Below are 20,687 nucleotides of genomic sequence, written 5' to 3'. Positions count from 1 at the left end.
CCCATAGACGGCAGCCCAGTAGGCTCCCCCGTCCCTGGGATTCTTCAGACAAGAATACTAGAGTGGGTTGCCATTTCCTCCTCCAATGCGTGAAAGTGAAAAGTGAAAGTGAAGTCGTTCAGTCATGTCTGACTCTTAGAGATCCCATGGACTGCAGCCTACCAGGCTCCTCCATCCATGAGATTTTCCAGGCAACAGTACTGGAGTGGGATGCCATTGCCTTCTCCATGGTCTCTGACGTCTGTTTCATAAGGGGATGAATCCCAGTCTTAAGAGCTCTGCCCTTTGACCCAATCATCTCCTAAAGGTCCCACCCCTTATCACTCCTTATGGGATTAGGAGTCCAACATATGAAATTTGGAGGAACACAAACATTCAGACCGTAGCATATGGGTACCAAAAAAAGCACACTGAAATATCAGCAATTCATTAGTGACCTCATCACCATTTTATTAATTAATGATACAGGCTAGATTGGAATTCATTAGTGACCTCATCACCACTTTATTAATTAATGATACAGGCCAGTTTGGATATAGACCCGGTTGAGAAGTGGCTAAGAAATAAAATAAAGACAGCAAATGCAGGTAACAATTTGGGAAGTGAGACTGAGAAAAGCAGATGGGAGACCCGGTGATGGCTAGAAGACTATGAGGAGTGTCTTCCCTACCTTGGATGTAGCTCCCATCTGACTTCTTGATTTTGGATGATTCCTTAACTTCTTCAGCCCAGACTTGTGTGTGTGCGTGTGTGTGGTCATTTCTACTCACCTTTGGCTCTCTGTATTCCTTGCCAAAACTCTAGGTGACTGACTGTCACGGTCCCACCCTCACTCATGACTCTTGCTGCCCAGCCAAAAGGGTTGTGTTTAGCCTGAGACCCCTTAAAAATAAAAAGTGAGAGCTATCTGACCTGAAATTGAATATACAAGTTGAAATTTTTTTAAAGTGTGTGTGTGCCTTGAGGGGAGGGCTGAAAGGGGAAGAGTGGGGTTGATCCCAACCTCTTGGTGTTTAGAGGAATTAGTTGAAGTCAGTCACTAACCTCATTCCACAGCTGGAATATGTTGGAAATCATAGCTTTGATGATAATGGTGGGTAGCATTTATTGAGTTATTACTATATACCAGCCAATGTGCTAAGTGTTTTATGTAGATCTTTTAATCTTCACAACTATAAGGTGAATACTATTATTATTATCATCCCCATTTTACAGAAAAAAGCCTGAAAGTCCATAAGACTTAGAGACATCAAGCACTTTGCTCAACATAATACACAGTAAAGTCGTGGTGGAGCTCCTGAGTCCATTCAAACTCTAAAACTTGTGCTCATCATCACCAGACTACCTCCTCTCCAACCTCCAACCCTCTCATCTGAGAGCATTTGGGTAGACTATCTCCCTCAGGATTGGGGCCCTTGAAATGGCTGCATCTCTGTGGCCAGTCACAGAAGAAAGCAAGCGTCCATGAGATTTCTGACACTTCCTGTTCTCAGCTAGATAGAGGGAATGAGGTTCAGTGAAAAGGGTGGTGGTCAACTCGGAAGAAGTGGATTCCTTTTTGAATGCTGCAACTTCTTAGCTGTGATTCTGAGGAACTCAATTCACGTTTTTGAGCCTCACTTTGCCACTTGCTAATATCCATTAGGTGCTGAAGGAAGGCATTTTCATACTATTATCTCATTAAAACCTTACCCTCCCTCCAAAACTCCTTGTAAGGTTGTTGTTAGTATTCCTCCTATTTTATAGTTGTGAAAATATTCTTAATGAGGTAAATGCACAGTGCGTGTATCTGGACATCACCTCCGCCTTTGTGCAGGGCTGGCCCCTCTTCCTGCCTGCAGAACCACTCTACTAACCCCTTTCAAGCACCCTCTGAGAGATGATCTAACTTCTGAGATCTTCCTCATCTCAGCCAGGTACCTCTCTCATCTCTTCAGTCAACAGACGATAACTGAGCATCTACTCAGTGGGGAAAAAGAGACTTTTCTGTACCTTTTGAAGCCGGCATGATGGGTAGCTGCCAGCTGCTTGGTAGAGCTGCCGTCTTTTTAGGAAGTTGAGTCCCTTTACTAATTCCTCTCCACCTCAGTGTGCGTCCTTAGTCGTGTCTGCTGCTGCTGCTGCTGCTGCTAAGTCGCTTCAGTCATGTCTGACTCTGTGAGACCCCATAGACGGCAGCCCACCAGGCTCCCCCGTCCCTGGGATTCTCCAGGCAAGAACATTGGAGTGGGTTGCCATTTTCTTCTCCAATGCATGAAAGTGAAAAGTGAAAGTGAAGTCGCTCAGTCATGTCCGACTCTTTGAGACCCAATGGACTGCAGCCCACCAGGCTCCTCCACCCATGGGATTTTCCAGGCAAGAGTACTGAAGTGGGGTGCCATTGCCTTCTCATGTCAGTCGTGTCCAATTCTTTGCGACCCTATGGACTGTAGCCTGCCAGATTCCTCTGTCCATGGGCTTCTTCAGGCAAGAATACTGGAGTGGGTTGCCATGCCCTCCTCCAGGGGATCTTCCTGACTCAGGGATCGAACCCATGTCTCTTCTGTCTCCTGCATTGGCAGGCAAGTTCTTTATGGCCAGCGCCACCTGGGAAGTAGCCCACATCTTAATTGTATGTCTGTTGACTCTCTAGTAGAAGGCGAGGGAGGAGGATATGGTGGTTTATGTGTATCAGCATGTGCAACAGGCTGATGCTATCTGCACAATGGGCCTGGAGTCTTTGGTGCCCACTCAGGGCGTCCAGCTGGCCAGAAATCCCACTGAGTGAGCAGAATGAGTCTGATGCTCATCATTATAAGTGGCTAAGAGTGAATGTAGTCATTAAAATTATCAGTCTCCAGAAAGCATGACTTTTAAGTGGTAAGAAAACAGGAGGCTGCTTCTTGTTTGACATTATGTTGACTTTGAAAAGCATTGTCATGACCACAGGCAACCCGAATCCTTAGAAAAGTCCATTTGTCCTTCAATATTCCTCGGTTAGTTTTTCCTTCCTGAGGCCCTGGATGTAGAGAGCTTTCCTCCTCATGGGGTGGGGGTGGGGGGAGCTTACTGGAAGGAGCTTGCACTCCAAGTAGGAAGCCTGAACATGGGGTCCTCTCCACCACAGTTGACCTTGACTAGCATCTCTCGCTTCTCTGCACCAGTTCTCTTTAACAACTGACGTTGCCTCCCAAGTCTTTCCTGACATCTTGCAAAACCAGCTGCAGGAGGAAATGGGTTTTTGGTTGTTGTTGTTCTTTCTCAGGTTTTTAATTGTACAAATTCCATCTGACAGTGTATCTCAGCCAATACCCTAAGGGAATTTTAAAGATTTCTCAATAAGATGAAAATAGGTGCTTAGTTTGTGTCTATAGTCTTATACTGACAGCCGTGACTTGCTTTGAAAAAGTTTGACTTTGGCAGGACTCTCTAGTTCAGACTAAGAATATTAAAATTCTCATAAATGCCAAACCTTTAATGGTAATGCAAGTTCAACTTTAAACAAATTTAGGTGAAAATTACCTAAAAACAAACGATGGGGATATAGTGCTATTTTTCTTTTGTATTTAGGCAGGATTTTCTGGGCATTTACAAACTAGTAGGAGTCAAATCAGTTAAAGACATGTCATCATTAGAGAGCAGATACCTCACTTGGGCCTCCCAGGCACTCCTAGTGGTAAAGAACCTGCCTGCCAGTGCAGGAGGCATGAGAGACACGGGTTCGATCGCTGGGTCCAGAAAATCTCTTGGAGAAGGAAATGGCAACCCACTCCAGTAGTCTTGCCTGGAGAACCCCATAGACAGAGGAGCCTGGAGGACTCTAGTCTATAGGATCACAAAGAGTCGGACAGGACTGAAGCAACTTAGCACAGCACACAGCCTACTAGCCCAGACTTTTCTTACTGGAGAAGCGTTGGCTTGCTGGTGAAGGCTTTTAGTGTTGGCCTCCAAAAAGTCTTCCAGCCAGGAGGTGGTGCTGCAGGCTATATCCAGTAGAGCTTTCCAGCTTTCTTTCTGTTCTTCACTTCAACACACACTTACATGTGTAATTGTTCAATCGCTGGATTGGGAAGAGTCCCTGGTGAAGGTAATGGCTACCCACTCCAGTATTCTTGCCTGGGGAATTCCATGGACAGAGGAGCCTGGCAGACTACAGTCCATGGGGTTCAAAGAGTCAGACAAGACTATTTATCTCTTTCACTTTTACTTCTTGCACATGTAATACTTTAAATTTAACTTGGTAATTACTTACCTTTATCTTCTCTTTTTGCCCCTTTTCTATGCTTTTGTTTTCTTTCTTTTCCTCTCTCATACTGTGGCAAATTTTATTGTAATTTAGTCCTACATAGCAAAAGTCTTATAAGACCATAGGTTGATTCTACAAAAAATATTTGTGTGTTTGCATGTATACATGTATTTGATGTTGCTTTTCTAGTATTTTCCTCCTGTATTCCACAGTTTTATCTGTGTCAACCACACATAAGAGGTTTTATATACTAACAAAGTTACAATTTGGGATTCTACCCTAAGATTACACTTTCACTTTTCACTTTCATGCATTGGAGAAGGAAATGGCAACCCACACCAGTGTTCTTGCCTGGAGAATCCCAGGGACGGGGGAGCCTGGTGTGCTGCTGTCTATGGGGTCGCACAGTGTCAGACACGACTGAAGCGACTTAGCAGCAGCAGCAGCAGCAGATAAATTTTATCCTTGTCCTTTAGAATAAGTTTCCTGGTCTGTTTTCTTGTTGTAGAATTATACGGTAGGTTCCCCTACGCTGCTGTTGTGCGCACATGCCCCTATGTGGTGTTTACCATACTCCTGTTTTTCTTGCATATTGTTTCTTCCTTTTAATCTTTTCCCTTATGTCTGTGGACACAGGCTAGATATCATATTGGCAGCTTGAGTCACTGTGAATGAACAGACAAAGAATTAATGGACAGTTGGTTGAAATCCTTCATGTTGTGGCTTTAGGAAATAAACTGTTTTGTCAATCTAGTTCTCATAAAACAATCTAGTTCTTCTATGTTCTCAGAAACCATATGCCAACCAGAGGAGCCTTGCAGTCTCCATATCCTCCATCTTGCTGTCTTTTCATGATGTATTTTGGTCCCTGTTGTATATGCATTTGTAGTTTATTTTATACCAAGGACAAACTTATCAGGTAGAAGATTCCCCAGGTCCCAACAGCAAGTGCACAAACTTTGTGCAAAGGTCTTGGAGACTCCTCTTGCAAGATCTTCAATCAAATTCATGAGAATTGCACCCTCCCTATTTTTCTCTGACTCCTTTGTCTCAGCAGAGTGGGAGAACCATACATTTTCAAACTTGAAAAATTGTAAAATTTGGCAGGAAGTTGTTCTGAAAGCCATGACCTTATGCACACCTAGAAGCCATCCCAATGCCAGAAACCTGATCCCTAAGACAATTGTTCAATAGAACCAGCCTGGAAAAATCTCAGCCTTAGTCTTGGCTTGGTACTCTGTGCCATTCAGCCATCAGTACAAGCACCACTTCTTCAGAGGAGCCATTCCTGACCAGCCAACATTAAGCAGTTTTTTGGATTCTTGCTATCACATTGCCCCATTTCACTTCTCTGTCTCATCGAATCTGATATTTCCTTTCTTTCATATGTATATTGGTATGTGTTTATTATTGTTCTTCTGCAAAGGAAAGATAATTCCAGAAAATAAAGGACACAGTCTGCTTTATTTGCTTAGTCCAGCACTGGGTCAATTAGCCCCAGCTGTGTAACAAGCCATCCCTGAAAGTTAGTGGCCTAAAACAACAAACCATTTCTTTGTGTGCTTATGGTTCTGTGACTCAGCAATTTGGGAGGCGCTCTGCTGAGACTGTTTTTCTCTTCTCATCATGGTGTCAGCTGGATTCACTCATGTATTTGTAGTAAACAAATGGTCAATATGTTGCTCTCATCAGGCAGGGAAACCTGGACTCATTCGTTTAGTGATGGTCACAGGGTTCCCATGAGCAACAAGGAAGGGTAAACCTTAATGATCAAGAACATTTTTGTTAGAGCCTGATTGTATGATACATGCTAATATCCCCATTGGCCAAAGCAGGTCACGTGGTCAAGCTCAGCCTAAAGGAGGAGAGAAATACACTCTTTTCATGGAGGAAATGTCAAAGTCGCATTGCAAAGAGGCTACAGAATGGGAAACCAGATACAGAGATGGGAGAAATTGATGATCCTCTGCAATTTACAAGTGCATGGTGCATGACAGTGACTCAGTAAATTCTTATTGAGTGGATAAATACATGAGCAAATGAAAATTCAGTTATCCAAATCCACTAAGTGGAAACTCAGGACCCTCATAGAAGTTCTAGCTTATGATACTAAGTATCATGTTTAGAGGTTTTGGATCTGTCTTTAAAGAATTGATCTAAAGAAGCATAAAGATCGGCTAGAGTTAACAGTAGAGATGGTCATGTGGGAGTGTGTGCTTATTAGAGCTCCTGTATCCACAGTGGCGGAGGCACTTCAAAGAAAAAACTAGAAAAGTGTGCCACAGACAACATCACCAGAGGCACAAATCTATCAATTTAGAAAATGAACAACAATACATTCAAACATCAGATACCAATGGGCTAGGTTTTTGCAATCAGCCATAATTTGTGTTTATGTCCTAAAAGCCATTTATTAACTTCTCTACATAATCAGTTCAATTCAATTCAGTCACTCAGTCGTGTTCAACCCTTTGCAACCCCATGGACTGCAGCACGCCAGGCTTCCCTGTCCATCACCGACTCCTAGAGCTTGCTCAAATTCATGTCCATCGAGCTGATGATGCCATCCCATTATGTCATCCTCTGTCAACCCTTCTCCTCATGCTTTCAATCTTTCCCAGAATCAGGATCATTTCCAATGAATCAGTTCTTTGCATCAGGTGGCCAAAGTATTGGAGCATCAGCTTCAGCATCAGCCCTTCCAGTGAATATTCAGGACTGACTTCCTCTAGGATGGACTGGTTGGATCTCCTAGCAGTCCAAGGCACTCTCAAGAGTCTTCTCCAACACCACAGTTCAAAAGCATCAATTCTTTGGTGCTCTGCTTTCTTTATAGTCCAACTCTCACATCCATACATGACTACTGGAAAAACCATAGCTTTGACTAGACGGACCTTTGTTGGCAAAGTCATGTCTCTGCTTTTTAATATACTGTCTAGGCTGGTGATAGCTTTTCTTCCAAGGAGCAAGTGTCTTTTAATTTCATGGCTGCAATCACCATCTGCAGTGATTTTGGAGCCCCCCAAAATAAAGTCTCTCACTGTTTCCATTGTTTCCCCATCTATTTGCCATGAAATGACGGGACTGGATACCATGATCTTAGTTTTCTGAATACTGAGTTTTAAGCCAACTTTTTCACTCTCCTCTTTCACTTTCATCAAGAGGCTATTTAGTTCTTCTTCTCTTTCTGCCATAAGGGTGGTGTCATCTGCATATCTGAGATTATTGATATTTCTCCCAGAAATCTTGATTCCAGCTTGTGTTTCATCCAGCCTGGCATTTCACATGATATACTCTGCTGCTGCTGCTAAGTCACTTCAGTGGTGTCCGACTCTGTGCAACCCCATAGATGAAAGCCAACCAGGCTCCCCCGTCCTTGGGATTTTCCAGGCAAGAGTACTGGAGTGGGGTACCATTGCCTTCTCCAGATATACTCTGCATAGAAGTTAAATAAGCAGGGTGACAATATACAACCTTAACGTACTCCTTTCCTGATTTGGAACCAGTCTGTTGTTCCATGTCCAGTCTAAATGTTGCTTCTTGACCTGCATACAGATTTCTCAGGAGGCAGGTCAGATGGTCTGGTATTCCCATCTCTTGAAGAATTTTCCAGAATTTGTTGTGATATACACAGTCAAAGACCTTGGCGTAGCTAATAAAGCAGAAGTAGGTGTTTTTCTGGAACTCTCTTGCTTTTTCGATGATCCAGCAGATGTTGGCATTTTGGTCTCTGGTTCCTTTGCCTTTTCTAAATCCAGCTTGAACATCTGGAAGTTCACAGTTCATGTACTATTGAAGAAAATTTTGAATATTACTTTGCTAGCATGTGAGATGAGTGTAATTGTGTGTTAGTTTGGAGATTCTTTGTCATTGCCTTTCTTTGGGATTGGAATGAAAAATGACCTTTTCCAGTCCTGTGGCCACTGCTGAGTTTTCCATATTTGCCGACATATTGAGTGCAGCACTTTCACAGCATCACCTTTTAGGATTTGAAATAGCTCAACTGGAATTCTATCATCTCCACTAGCTTTGTTCATAGTGATGCTTTCTAAGGCCCACTTGACTTGGCATTACAGGATGTCTGGCTCTAGGTGAGTGTCGCACCACTGTGATTATCTGGGTCATGAAGATCTTTTTTGTATAGTTCTTCCGTGTATTCTTGCCACCACTTCTTAATATCTTCTGCTTCTGTTAGGTCCATACCACTTTTGTCCTTTATTGAGCCCATCTTTGCATGAAATGTTCCCTTGGTATCTCTAACTTTCTTGAACAGATCTCTAGTCTTTCCCATTCTGTTGTTTTCCTCTATTTCTTTGCACTGATCACTGAGGAAGGCTTTCCTATCTCTCCTTGCTATTCTTTGGGACTCTGCATTGAAATGGGTATATCTTTCCTTTTCTCCTTTGCTTTTCACTTCTCTTCTTTTCTCAGCTATTTGTAAGGTGTCCTCAGACAACCATTTTGCCTTTTTGCATTTATTTTTTGGGGGGATGGCCTTGATCCCTGCCTCCTGAACAATGTCATGAACCTCTGTCCATAGTTCTTCAGGCATTCTGTCTATCAGATCTAGTCCCTTGAGTCTATTTGTCACTTCCACTGTATAGTCATAAGGGATTTGATTTAGGTCATACCTTAATGGTCTAGTGGTTTTTCCTACTTTCTTCAATTTAAGTCTGAATTTGGCAATAAGGAATTCATGATCCAAGCCACAGTCAGCTCCTGGTCTTGTTTTTGCTGACTGTATAGTGCTTCTCCATCTTTGCCTGCAAAGAATATAATCAGTCTGATTTCAGTATTGACCATGTGGTGATGTCCATGTGTAGAGTCTTCTCTTGTGTTGTTGGAAGAGGGTGTTTGCTATGACCAGTGCGTTCTCTTGGCAAAACTCTGTTAGCCTTTACCCTGCTTTATTTTGTACTCCAAGGCCAAATTTTCCTGTTATGCCATAATATTATGGAGTAATATTAGTAATATGGACTAATAGTACTAACAAGGTATTATGTTACTCTACATAATAGTTTTTTTTTTAATGCTCATTTATTAGGCCAAGTCGGCTCTTAGTTGCTGCCCATGCGATCTTCATTGCATCACATGAATCTTTCGCTGAGGTTCAGGGACTCTCTATTTGTGGTGGGCATGTTTAGTTGCTTCACAGCCTGTGGGATCTTAGTTCCCCTACTAGTGATCAAACCCACATCTCCTGAGTTGCTAGGCAGATTCTTAAGCACTGGATCACCAGGGAAGTTCCAGAACAGAGATTCAAATCAGAGGAATCCCCACTTTGTTATAACAAGCCCAAGCCCATCATGTTCTACATTTTGTTGCTAAAGACTCATGCTAGCTCAAGTCAAGTTTTAAGACATATGCCACACTCTTGTGCTACAAAGATAGGGAACATTTATATACATATATAGACGGGGTGGGGGAAAGCCTTTCGCTACTTGACATTTCAAATTTCTCCCTCTCTCTCCTCCCAGTCTAATTTTATTTACATCTCTTATACTGCAATTTTGGTGATAACTATATCCTCTCCAAATTCTGATAAAAGTGATCCTTGGACCAGCCACATTTACTTCTTAATATGATTCCACACACATAGTCTTATTTGGAGATTTTAGGGACCCCTTTTCTCTGCCAGATTGAGAGGCAACAGAGTCAAAAATCTGAGGAGCCAACTATTAGCTTTATTGTCAATGAAGCTGTTTTGGAGGATGTGGCTTAGATATGCAGCAACACAAGATTATTGATGCTGAACCCCAGAATCGGGATCCCTGCCTAGTCAGAGGCTCACAGCATAACCACGGTCCTTTCCTCACAGGGACTTGTTCTAAACATGAAGACCAGGAGGAGCAAACTGGAATTCTAATTTCCAAATTTGGAAATAAGAAAGAAGAGAGAAGCTAAACCAAGAATTTCCCTGCTTCTTTTCAGTGAATGACTACTTATCCTTCCAGAGAGAGAAGTGAGGTTGAGGGTGGAAAATTCAGAGAAAGAAACCAAAGGAGTTTCTCCATGCCAGTGCCTTGAACCCATTATATATTTTCTCATTTGCATTGAGAGATCCAAGTTTCTTATACCAAGTTTCCTAGAATAAAGGTTAGGGCCATGGATGTATTCCCAGATCACTAGATATATCCGTTTACGGGCTGAGTGTCACTGTCTTAGGTTTGGGATTAAGAAAAAATGGTTTGAGACTTTCTCATACTGTATCATCTTAACTGTTGCATCCTATATTGCTCAAGTCTTTCTCTTGCCAAGTTGCAGCAGGAGTAAAGACAAGCACTCCTTGACTTGCTGGCATTTTGGGCTGTAGCACTGAGTATTCCAGCTATGTTTTGAAATAAGGGCTTCATCTCTCTGAGGTGCTGAGCTAGACTGATCCATCAATACAGGCTTCACTGAGAGGTGCTTCTGTACCAAGTGATATAATAGCACAAAGAAGTGTCGCTAAGTAGGTAGGAATGGCCTGGGTCATGCTCCCCTATGCTGCATGATTTACTGTGGGAGGGTGCAGACGTGCCCAACCCCATCTCACCTGCTGAACTGCCAAGGATATTATTTCCAATGTGTGGTAAATGAGAATATTTTAAAATAATTGTTACCTTCTTAAGTGTATCTAGAGGAATCTAAACACTTGAGCAATGTGACATTCACTGTCTCCAGTTTGAAACACACAAGTTTTTAACAGTACATGAGTTCCTTTTCTTTCTGAACTCAAATTTCCATTCCACTTCCCACACATAATTTTATCCTAATGTAATGTATTTTAAGCTTGAAACTGTTTTATACAAAACCCTGTTATGCTTTTCTAAATGAAAAGTATTATATATGAATGGATGTCAGTTTGTATTGCCTGTTAGCATAAGGCTCTAAGAATTAACTTTTTTCTGTATGAGATATTAAAATTATTATTTTGTATTTAATCAAGACAGCAAATATGTTTTAAATTCTGAACAATATTGATTAAAAAATAAGATTCTATAGTAAATATTTCTTAATGAGAGAAAAGAGATTTTAGCTTAGATGGTGTGTTTTAAACAAGTGTCAATTATTGTTAGAATGAGGTGGGATTCACCATCAATTTTACTTTTCTCTTTTTGTCTTTAAAATGTAAATAATGGCCAGCTATATTTAAGATTTGTTGTAACAATGCCACTCAATTCTTTGAATGCTTTCTGAGTTACACACTAAAAAAAAAAATAGGGATTTATCATTAAAAATTATTGCTAGTCATCTATTGACAGCTCAGATTACATTGCCCTTCAATTTTATTGAAAAAAAATTAGAAACTACGTGTCTTACAAAGGATTGATTTCTAAATCATTAGTCATTTACTTTCGCGAAACCAATAACAGCATTTCAAATCCGTTACTTTATTTAATGCCCTGATGATTTTTACTCCCTAAGGTGATGCTTCTTAGTGAGAATTAGAGTGGTGTGAGATGTTTTCCTTTCGTAAAGCTGGGAGAAAAAGGAACACTGTCACCACCTTAGCCACTTATCAGGTAATCTTTAATCTGAAGATTGATTTCCATAAAACTATACCTGCCTGGTAACCAAGGTTGTTGTGATAAGGCTACTCTCTGAAATAGAAAAGCTTAGATTTATAGTATTTGCTGAGTTCCCTGTTGTAAATATACCCATGATATGCATCTGATATCACTGAACTGCAGAGCTGGAAAAAAAAGGTACCGTCAGCTCTCAGGAGCCAGTAGAAGCTGAACATCCACTGCTCTGTACCCCTTAGAAAGTTGTCATCTAGGCTAATTTGAATACTGCTGCTCTAGATCACTGTAAGTCTCCATTTCAATCTTAGCATTTTTAAAAAAAAATCAAAAGGCAATTTAAATAATGATTATCTCTTACAACCCAGAAGGTGCATTTTGCAGATAAAGGAACTGCAGTTCATAAAGAACAAGTAACCTGCTCAAGGTCATACAGCTAGTTTGTGAGAAGAACTAAGCCAAGAATTCAGATTTTCTACTTTCAAAGTTGTTATCGAGTCCACAGGTTAGTTTTTTTCTAGAATCCTACAATCTCAGAGTTGGAAGGAGCCGTGTGAACATCTCATTCCCTGTCCACTACTTGCAGGCTTCCCAGGAGGCGCTCTTGGTGAAGAACCCATGGATTTGAGATCCCTGGGTCAAGAAGATTCCCTAGAGGAGGGCGTGGCAACCCACTCCAGAATTCTTGCCTGGAGAATCCTGTGGACAGAGGGGCTGGTGGTGGGCTGTGGTCCATAGGGTTGGACATGATTGAAGTGACTTAGCATGCATGCATGCCACTACTTGCAGGAACCCCCCTCCCTAACATTCTCTAGAGACAAGCATCTAGTTTCTGGTGAAATATTCCCAGAAATGTTGGTTCTTACCTTTACAGTGTGTTCAGTTTCATTTTTTAACCAGCATTATTGCCCCACTCCCTTCTGTTTTTACAGTGACCAAATTCCTTTTCATGTTAATTTCAGTAAGCTATTTCTGACCTGCCTTCTGAAGACTCTGGGTTAAACCTAACTGTTCTTTCATGGGACTGACTTCAGCTATTGAAGGATTTTAATTGTAATTTCAGTCCCCTGTTTGATCTCTCAGTGCAAGAAGTAAACGGAGTCAATGCAGCCAGTGGTTTATATTGGGGTATATGGGCTATGAAAATCCTTGGTCATCTAATGAAGCCTCTCTGATATTATCTGAGGTACACTATCTCACCCTTGGCCTTGAATCACCAACATTCAACTCACAGAAGTTTGAGTCTGCAACCTAAGATAAAACACATCTCCCCTCATATACTCCATGCCTTTCCAAAGCCAACTTCAGCTCTTCACTTTACTTCCAAATCGTAAGTTTATTTAGCCAAATTCATTTTCTCTGCCTAAGATGGTGTAGAAGTTGATGTGTTATTCAAAGTGCATGGTTGAAGAGCAAACTAAAGCTTATATCACTGATTGATTTTTTCTAATTATGTCACTTTCCCTAGCTAAGCATGCAAATGGCTTCATTGTTTTTCATGAAGCATTTTACTAGACTATAATGTGAGCCAGAACAATATAATTGATGACTAAAAGTTAATATTTTTGCTCTAAGTTCAGGAAGAAGACAGAGATATTCATTCGGAACACTTCTATTCAACATTGTACTAAGAAATCAGGCAAGAAAGAGAAATAAAAGTCATATATATTGGAAAGGAAGAAGTAATTATTTCTATTTGAAGATGGCATGATCTTACGTGTAAGAAGTCCTATCAGTTCAATTCAGTTCAGTCACTCAGTCGTGCCTGACTCTTTGAGACTCCATGGACTGCAGCACGCCAGGCCTCCCTATCTATCACCAACTCCCAGAGCTTGCTGAAACCCATGTCCACTGAGTCCATGATGCCATCCAACCATCTCATCTTCTGTCATCCCCTTCTCCTCCCTCCTTCAATTTTTCCCAACATCAAGGTCCTTTCCAATGAGTCAATTCTTTGTACAGGTAGCCAAAGTATTGGAGTTTCAGCTTCAGCATCAGTCCTTCCAGTGAATATTCAGGACTGATTTTCTTTAGTCCAAGAGTCTCTTAAGTCCAAGAGACTCTTAAGAGTCATCTTCAACACAGTTCAAAAGCATCAATTCTTCAGCACTCAGCTTTCTTTATAGTCCAAATCTCACTTCCATACATGACTACTGGAAAAACCATAGCTTTGACTAAATGGACTTTGTTTGCAAAGTAATGTCTCTGCTTTTTAATATGCTGTCTAGGTTGGTCATAGCTTTTCTTCCAAGGAGCAAGCATCTTTTAATTTCATGGCTGCAGTTACCATCTGCAGTGATTTTGTAGCCCCCCAGAATAAAGTCTCTCACTGTTCCCATTGTTTCCCCATTTATTTGCCATGAAGTGATGGGACCAGATGCCATGATCTTAGTTTCTGATTACTGAGTTTTAAGCCAACTTTTTCACTCTCCTCTTTCACTTTCATCAAGAGGCTCTTTAGTTCTTCTTTGCTTACTGCCATAAGGGTGATGTCATCTGCATATCTGACGTTATTGATATTTCTCCTGGCCATCTTGATTCCAGCTTGTGCTTTATTCAGCCCAGCATTTCACATGATATACTCTGCATATAAGTTAAATAAGCAGGGTACAGCCTTGATGTACTCCTTTCCTGATTTGGAACCAGTTCATTGTTCCATGTCCAGTTCTAATTGTTACTTCTTGACCTGCATACAGATTTCTCAGGAGGCAGGTCAGGTGGTCTGGTATTCCCATCTCTTGAGGAATTTTCCACAGTGTGTTGTGATCTACACAGTCAAAGGCTTTGGCATAGTCAATAAAGCAGAAGTAGATGTTTTTCTGGAATTCTTTTGTTTTTCGATGATCCAAAGGATGTTGGCAATTTGATCTCTGGTTCTTCTGCCTTTTCTAAATCCAGATTTAGAAAAAGAAGTCCTATGGAATGCACTAAAAAACATAACTAATAAATTCAGCAAGATACAAAATCAATGTATGAGTCAATTGTACTTCTATGCACTAGCAATGAACAACTGAAAGAAGAAATCAGAAAAATAATTTAATTTGCAATAGAATCAAAAAGAATACAGTACTTAGGGATAAAGAGTTGTAAGAATTGTACACTGAAAACTTAAAAATATTGTTGAAATTAATTGAAAAAAGATTATAAATAAGTGGAAAGACATTCTATGTTCATGGATAGGAAAATAATATTGTTAAGATGACAGTATCCCATAAATTGATCTACATATTTAATGCAGCTCTTACTAAGAATCCAAGTGCCTACTTCTGCAGAAACTGACAAGCTGATCTTAGCTTTTATATTGAAACTCAAGGGACTGAGAATAACCAAAAGTCTTCAAAAAGAAAAAGTTGGAAGACTTATATTTCCCAATAAATTATACGAAGCCTATTGGTTCTGTTTCAGGAGAAACGTAACTAATGCACACATACAAAGCAATCTGATATTTGATCTGAGGCTCTTTGGAAAGCTCTCCTCCTTCATGACAGACTTCCTTCCTTAAGCTTGTTTCTAGAGAATCTGCCATTAGATTAGAAGTCCGGGGAAGTAGATATACAATACATTTTCAAAGAAATAGAAACCAGAAAATCAATTCCCTAGCATTTTAATGCAGTGTTTGTGATTAACACTACCCAATAAGGCAGTAAAGTTCTGGATATTTCCAGTCAAGAGTAGGGTCTGAACAACATGAGGGATCATGTTACTAAGTGGAGCTTCAAGGTCAGCAGAAAGTGGAGTGAAAGTGTTAGTCTATCAGCTGTGTCCAGCTCTTTGTGACTCCATGGACTATAGCCTGCTAGGCTCCTCTGTTCATGGAATTTTCCAGGCAAGAATACTGGAGTCCCATTCACTGGAGTTGCCATTCCCTTCTCCAGGGGCTCTTTCCAACCCAGGGATCAAACCTGCGTCTCTTACATCTCCTGCATTGGCAGGCAGATTCTTTACCATCTGAGCTACCAGTTAGCAGAGGCCACAGTTAAATTTGTGGCTGCTGGCACTGAACACAAGTAAGAGGGGTGGAGGTGGGTGGAGAATTTTGCTAGCTGTTGAAGAGGCTCTAATAACTTATAAATGCCTAATTAGCATATGTCACCAAAGAATTCTTTAAGTTGCCTGCTGGTAATTGGCCCAGGAAAGTCACAGATGGCTTACAATCTTTGAGAAGAAACAGTCTTTCCATTCTGCATTATGTCATAGCCTAGACAATGTACTTCAGTATGACAAAGTTGAAGATAATCCTTGGAGATTTGTGTCCCTGAAATGCTAATGCTGTCAGCAAATGAAGGGAATCAATTCTTTAATTGTACATTCTGTCACATTCTGAAAATGTAACATGTTGTTTAAGAACAGAGTCCTGGGTGATTAGGATGCTTCTAAAGCTATGGTTAAATAATTTTAAGAAGTAAGAGGGTATTTTGTAAACCATTGTGGCATACTGTTGATATATACCATTCATTTTCCCATGTAAATGCAAATAGATACGAGTCTGTGTGCAAGTGTATACTAAGAGATTTGTTGTTCTTTAGTTGCTAAGTCATGTCTGACTGTAAGACCCCATGAACTGCAGCACAGTCTTTCCCAATGAGTCGGCTCTTTTCATTAGGTGGCCAAAGTATTGGGGTTTCAGCATCAATCCTTCCAATGAATACTCAGAGTTGATTTCCTTTAGGATTGACTGGTTTGATCTCCTTGCAGTCCGGAGACTCTTAAGAGTCTCCTCCAGCACCACAATTTGAAAGCATCAATTCTTCAGCGCTCAGCCTTCTTTATGGTCCAACTCTCACATCCATACATGACTACTGGAAAAATTATAGCTTTGAGTATACGGACCTTTGTTGGCAAAGTGATGTCTCTGCTTTTTAATATGCTGCCTAATACAAGGCATAACTATACTCATGTAAAGTAAGCGACTATTTTGAGTATTGATAACAGGATGGTATTAGGGTTTGGAGTTGCAGAGAGTGGAAGAGACACAGTCTCGTTAATGATCATTAAATCCTAAACAGAGCAGAGGCCATGGCCCTCTCTCTGTACTTAGAACAGATATGCTATAGGCAGGTAGAAGGGATAATGAATCCTTTCAGGAAGTATGCAAACACAATGGCCTGCATTATCCTTTCATACCCTTGCTTTTGAGTGGGTCTTGGGACAGTTTTGATAAGAGCATTGCTGGATTGAGAATTTAAAGGTTCAGCCTCCCTAATGTGTCACACTTCTTATCTGTTCTAGACCTAGAAGCTCTTAGGGAAAGATTTAAGATCAGAGATATTGATAGTGAGTAATCAATCTGTGATATTATTAAAGTACATACTGGGGATTCTTCTTGGTATTATAGAAAGAGGCCAATGATCCATATTTAATAGTAGCTTCCCTTTTAGAAAGAAAGTTTCATTCCAACTGACTCACTGGGGTGGCTTCACTAGGCAGAAAGGATGTTGATTGGCAAAAGAAACCAGAGAAACAAGAGTCAGTGAGACAAAGGTCGTCTAAGGGGTATTTGAGATTTCAACTGTTGGAACTTTTTTGTTATTCTGAGTAAGAAATGATTGAAAAGCAGAAAGGTTTGTAGTAAAGAGTGTAGCTTAGAATCATCTAGAAATAGAAGCCTCTGCTTTTGAAAATGCATGGAAATTTTTCCTTTCCTTGTTAAGAGTAGAGAGGCTAACTTTTTCAGAGGGCTGTCATTCTGTCAAAGTTTTGAGATTTTTATCTTTCAAGCTAAGCTAAGGAATTATTGTTCCAGAGCCTCCTTTCCTCACTGCATTGGCCAGTGTCTTGGTATATATCAGGCACAGAGGTGCCCTTGTTCTTGGGTTTACCTAATCACTTAATATGAAAAGCTATTATTTTGGTCTGAAATTTTTTCTTTCTGAGTCAAAATGCCATCAAAGTGTTCAGCAAGCCCTGTTAATTTAGGAGGTGGGCAGACAGTCTTTCTGTCCTCTACCTAAAAGTGCAACCTCTAGTTTAAGAACATCAACAGTGAGTAATGGCATTATTAGGATATCTTTGTCCCTGTCAAAACTACAGTATTTCCTATGAGATTTCTTTAAGCAGTTTCTGAAATCAGAGATTGATTTATTTATTTTCTGTTTATAAGGCTGGATTGTCAACGAGTCAGTTTTAACAGGAAAGACCTCAGGGATAGCTGTTAATTATTCTGTAATCAATACACTGCAGTTTCTAACCCAGTTCCAAATCTTTGGGTCTCACAAGACAGTGAGGCAATTGATAGTGATCAGGCAATCCAGGATTATAAAATCATAGGGCACTTCTAAATACTTCATTGAACTGTTTTCCATTATGTGCATATATATATAGTTGAAGTATAGTTGATTTACTGTGTAGTGTTAATTTCTGGGGTATAGCAAAGCAATCCATATATATTTTTTCTGATTCTTCTCCATTGTAGATTATTACAAGGCATTGAATATAGATTCCTGAGCTATACAGTAGGACTTTGTTGTTTATTTTATATGTACTAGTATGTGTCTGTTAATCCTAAACTCCTAATTTATCCCTTCCCTCCCCTTCCCATCTTTCCCCTTTGGGAAACATAGCCTTGTTTTCTGTCTGTGGGTAGGTTTATATTTTGTAAATAAGTTCATTTTTATAATGTTTTAAGTTATATATAAGTGATGTCAGCAAGAGAGTTCCAGAAAAACATCTATTTCTGCTTTACTGACTATGCCAAAGCCTTTGACTGTGTGGATCACAATAAACTGTGGAAAATTCTGAAAGAGATGGGAATACCAGACCACCTGACCTGCCTCTTGAGAAATCTGTATGCAGGTCAGGAAGCAACAGTTAGAACTGGACATGGAACAACAGACTGGTTCCAAATAGGAAAAGGAGTACATCAGGGCTGTATATTGTCACCCTGCTTATTTAACTTATATACAGAGTACATCATGAGAAATGCTGGACTGGAAGAAACACAAGCTGGAATGAAGATTGCCGGGAGAAATCTCAATAACCTCAGATATGCAGATGACACCACCCTTATGGCAGAAAGTAAAGAGGAACTAAAAAGCCTCTTGATGAAAGTGAAAGTGGAGAGTGAAAAAGTTGGCTTAAAGCTCAACATTCAGAAAACGAAGATCATGGCATCTGGTCTCATCACTTCATGGGAAATACATGGGGAAACAGGGAAAAGAGTGTCAGACTTTATTTTTCTAGGCTCCAAAATCACTGCAGATGGTGACTGCAGCCATGAAATTAAAAGACGCTTACTCCTTGGAAGGAAAGTTATGACCAACCTAGATAGCATATTCAAAAGCAGAGACATTACTTTGCCAACAAAGGTCCATCTAGTCAAGGCTATGGTTTTTCCTGTGGTCATGTATGGATGTGAGAGTTGGACTGTGAAGAAGGCTGAGCACCGAAGAATTGATGGTTTTGAACTGTGGTATTGGAGAAGACTCTTTCGAGTCCCTTGGACTGCGAGGAGATCCAACCAGTCCATTCTGAAGGAGATCAGCCCTGGGATTTCTTTGGAAGGAATGATGCTAAAGCTGAAACTCCAGTGCTTTGGTCACCTCATGTGAAGAGTTGACTCATTGGAAAATACTCTGATGCTGGGAGGGATTGGGGGCAGGAGAAGGGGACGACAGAGGATGAGATGGCTGGATGGCATCACTGACTCGATGGACGTGAGTCTGAGTGAACTCTGGGAGTTGGTGATGGACAGGGAGGCCTGGCGTGCTGCAATTCATGGGGTCGCAAAGAGTCAGACACGACTGAGCAACTGAAGTGAACTGAAGTGATGTCATATTATATTTGTCTTTCTTTGACTTAGTATAATAACCTCTAGGTCCATTCATTTTGCTGCAAATGGCATTATTTCATTGGTTATATAGAAAAATGATAGTTTTGTATGTAACTTGTAACTAATCAGTTTATTAAGCTCTTTTGCTAATCTCAGTAATTTTTCAGAGTCCTCTTGAGTTTTCCAAATAGATAAAATTAGGTGAAAGGAAGTGAAATCCAGCCCCTCCTTCCCATACCACAAAACTTCATCCTTCTTGCTTTTGTATTCACCCATTATCTTTCTTCCCCCAGAAGTTGTGGTGAGCTAATCTTATTACCAATCAGAGTTCTTGGACTCTTTGATCAATCAAAATTGATGAGACCAGATGAGAAATTCAGGCAAGGCTTTATTGGATTTAGCAGTGTAGCAGGAGGGAGCAAAGACAAGTAACTGACTCCCTTGCTCACTCATGAGGTGGGGTGAGCTGATCCCTCGTATGGAATGTGGGTAGGGGCAGGTCAAGGGTCTGGCCAGAGGGGTGACTTGGGTGGTGTGCCCACCCACTTGGTGGTTCTATGTACAGGGTGCATAGGTTTTTTTTTTTTCTCTTTGTTCCTCAGAGGTAGCAGTTGGGTTTTTGGTCTTTTTGTATCTTGTTGTTCATAAGTCACCCAACTGGGCATGCATACAGTTATTTTTAGTCCCTTATAGTTTCTTTGTATTTTATTGCTGGAGGAGACAGCAAAGGGTTTCAGATCCCAGCCCATATCAATCTGATTGATCATAATCTAGGACAGTTGATGGGAACACCTCTATTATTGATACAACAACAATAGAAATAGTTACCTTTTTTGTGTTATATTTATATAAGACTTTGGTTATTGGGGTTATGAAAGTGAAAGTGTTAGTCACTCAGTCATGTCCCAGTCTTCACAGCTCCATTGGACTGTAGCTTTCCAGGCTCCTCTGTCCATGAGGTTATCCAAGCAAGAATACTGGAGTGGTTGCCATTCCCTTCTCCAGGGGATCTTCCTGATGCAGGGATCAAACCCTGGTCTCCTGCATAGGAGGCAGATTCTTTACTGTCTGAGCCCCCTATACCAGCTTCATAAAAAAAAAAAAAAAAAAAAAAGGAATCTTTCTCTTTTCATGGAAAAGTTAAAACAATATAGGTATTGTCTGCTCCTTGAAGGATTCATATATATTC

At 40.6% G+C, this 20,687-nt stretch overlaps 1 protein-coding gene across 22 annotated transcripts in view; it reads left to right on the top strand.

Moving 5' to 3' along the window:
- LOC147344333 (uncharacterized) overlaps nt 1-20,687 on the top strand; it is a 492,915-nt gene that overhangs the window by 224,526 nt on the left and 247,702 nt on the right. The window lies entirely within an intron of this gene.

The sequence above is a fragment of the Bos grunniens genome, chromosome 26, assembly GCF_055505025.1.
Source record: "Bos grunniens cultivar Pamir isolate PY7600 chromosome 26, Bosgru_T2T1.0, whole genome shotgun sequence".
Taxonomy (NCBI): Eukaryota; Metazoa; Chordata; class Mammalia; order Artiodactyla; family Bovidae; genus Bos; species Bos grunniens.
This window is presented reverse-complemented; position numbering and strand designations above follow the sequence as displayed.